Consider the following 3,488-nt stretch of genomic DNA (forward strand, 5'->3'; position numbering starts at 1 on the left):
CTTCCAAAATTATCTGTCATATGATAGGTAACACTCTAGTAATGTAATCTGTCGTTCATTTAAGATATGACTTGAAGAAGTTCACCTGATAATTCTAACAGTTCAAGAGATCACATAGTTACACCCATTGTGATTCATTAACTCCTAATAACAACTAACATGTTAGAAAATAATTTGTAAGACACTTGACTTTATTAATTGCTTAATGATGCTACTGTATCTTTTTTTTAATTATTTGTAATCTTTATTTAATTTATACCTTTGTATATTTATTTTTGATTTTTATTGTTATTTTATTAAATAATTCAAGAAATCATTGATGTTTGTGTGACTAACTCTGGAATTTAATGTTGTTCAAAAAGTACAATTACTATGGCATGTGTATGTATATACAAGAGTAGGCTGAAAAGTTCATAGGCTATGAAGGAGTGATGCTAGAGCTGTGAAATCTTGCATGATTTAATTTCAACTCTCCTTATTAATAAGTGCATTCCTTACAGGTAAACTGATATCTGACTGTTCAAAGAAGGCTTCAAAAGAAACTAGTAGTGACTTCTCTTGAAAAATCAACAAAATTTGACATTGTGGTGTTTGTTATGAAGTACCTGCAGGAAAAGGGTTTAGCCTCAATGACATTTATGCTGATACGGTTGCTACATCAGGGGATGGCATGCCAGCTTTATAAACAGTGCTAAAAGTGGGCAGCTGAATTTAGGAGAATGGAGAGTTTTGAAGATGACCCAAAGTTTGGACATCCTGCAACTGCCACCACTGAGGAAAACATTGTGTTCACCACATGGTAATATATGACAGGTGATTAACTATAAATCAAATAGCCAATGCTATAAGCATGTTCTGTGAGTGTTGAGAATATTCAGCACAATGAACTTGGTATGATGAAGGTTTCTGCTCAGTGGGTGCCACATTTTCTGACCCATGATCAAAAGTGCACCAGACTGATCACATTACAGGAAAATCTGACATTGTTTGAGGCAGATCCAGCTGGTTTCCTTGAACATTTTCAAAGCCAGGATAAATGTTGGCTTCATCACTTTAAGCCATAGACAAAGAGACAATTAATTCAGTGGAAACACCCCTCCTGACCTGCTCCAAAGAAGGCCAAGGTCGTATCATCTGCAGAGAAGGTGATAGCCTCAGTTGTTTTGAAATGCAAAAGACATTGTGTTTATTAACCATCTTCAAAAGGCCACAACATCAATGGAGAGTATTGTGACAACTTGCTAAGGCAATTATGAAAGGCTATCAAGACCAAATGCCCAGAAAAACTGACGAAACGGGTTATTTTGTTATTACAATACTCCAGTTCAGTCATGGCTTCAACAGCTGCTGTGCATGACTGGCTTTGAACTGGTTAATCATCCTCCCTATTCTCCAAATTTGACTCCATCAGACTATCATCTATTCCCCAACATGAAAAAACACTTGGCTGGGAGCCAATATCGCAATTATGATGATGTCATATCTGTTGTTGATGACTTTTTCCATCCAACAGGATGAAAGCTTCTTCACCAATGGGATGCAAGCACTGCAACACCGATGGAAGAAATGTGTGGACTGCAAGGGGGACAATGTAGAAAATTAACCTCAATTAGTCACATTCCATGGGAGTATCTTGGTCAGCTTATGAATGTTTCAGCCAACCCTGATATGTGATGTATGTGTATATGTATACATATCTATATATATATACATATCTATATATATCTATATATACATATCTATATATATAAGCATGCCTTTGCAGGGGTGTATGTGTTCATTGAAGCACATGTATGTGTAACCTTCAGCCTAGAGTTTGTATACAGTTTGTCTAACGCTATCTTGCTTGCATTTGACATACACATACATACACACAAAACACATATAAACACTCACACGCATCCCTTTGAATTAAAATAGACAATTTGAAGATTTTCTTTCAAATCTGAAAATAAAACAATTAGCTTGATTATTGATTTTCTTTCTTCCTGGTATTTTTTTTTTCTATTTAAAATAAACAAAGAATTGAGTTTACAACCAAATTTGAAAGCTCTCTCCACCAAATTATTTTTGTAAACCCATAAATATCATATCTATATCCAAAATCTCATAAAGACATTGTATATATATAAATATATATATATATATATATATATGGTAGTGCCCCAGCATGGCTACAGCTCATGAGCTGAAACTAGACCAAATCAAATCAAAAAAATCAAGAGAGAGAGAGAGTGTGTGTGTGTGTGTTGCATGCCCCTTTGTCCCGTAACTTAGCACTTCGAACTAGACTGACTGAAGTAGTATATACCAACCACCTTACAGTATGTACTGGATACTTTTTTTGTCACTGCCACTAGTGTGGTTGCTTAGTAAATTGCAAAACAGAAAGAACAAAAACATGAGTAAGAAGATGGGTGTGGGTTATTAGGGAAGTGGAGCAAGTGCTGAGTGGGACAAGAATAGGTGCCTTGCAATAGAGGAGGCACATGGGTACCCCACATTATAGTTGAGTAGTAGTAATTGGGACGATGTGTGTGTGTGTGTGTGTATGTGTGTGTATGTATCAAATCATGTCCATGACTATATAGGTTACTGGTGGAAAATAAAGTGGGAAGCAATGATATTGAGATTCAAGGATAGATTTTAAAAGTGGATCCAAGGAGAGGAGAAGGTTAACTTGTAGCACAAAAGAGGATGAAATAGGTCAATTCTGCTCCCAAATGATTACAGCAGCTGAACAGTGCCATACTTAGAGGAGTGATAGAAGGATGGGTATTAGGAAGACAAGAGATGGAGAAGGCCTGATGGGAACAGAGTCCAGTGACTATATTAAATATAAACATAATGAACACACACACAAACACCAGTGTATTAGCGATCAGTTCAAGATTATAAATTTCTTGCATAAGACCCATGACAAAACATTTCAAAGGATGGTGGTGTTAGTGGTTGTGGTCATCTCCAAGTAAATTTTCAAGTCATTTAAGTAAACTGGCCATCTCCTAGTCACTTAAGCAACCTGGGAATTGGGTCACTCAATCGGATCATCTCCAAATCATTTAAACTGGTCATCTCCGGGTGGTTCAAAAAAACTGCTCACGTCTAGGTTACTTAAATAAACTGACCATTTCCTGGTAACTTAAACTGGTTATCCCTCCACTTCACAAACTGGCCAACTCAAAGTCACATGAACAGACTATGAGGTCACTTAAACAAACGGGTCATCTTGAGGTCACTTAATCAAACTGACCAACTTCATATCACTTAAGCTGGTCATCTCTCACTTATTTAAACAAACTAGTCACCCCTCCAGCTCACAAATTGGTCACCTCTACGTCACTTGAACAAACTGGCCATCTCCAGTCACTTCAACAAACTTCAAGTCACTTTACCTTAACCCATTCGCATTCTGGTTTGTCAAATGTAATGCTTATTTATTCACAGTTTTGAATTAATAATACATTTTGTAGCTTCAAGATTTCAAT

Source organism: Octopus bimaculoides, chromosome 17, assembly GCF_001194135.2.
Source record: "Octopus bimaculoides isolate UCB-OBI-ISO-001 chromosome 17, ASM119413v2, whole genome shotgun sequence".
In the NCBI taxonomy this organism is placed as follows: Eukaryota; Metazoa; Mollusca; class Cephalopoda; order Octopoda; family Octopodidae; genus Octopus; species Octopus bimaculoides.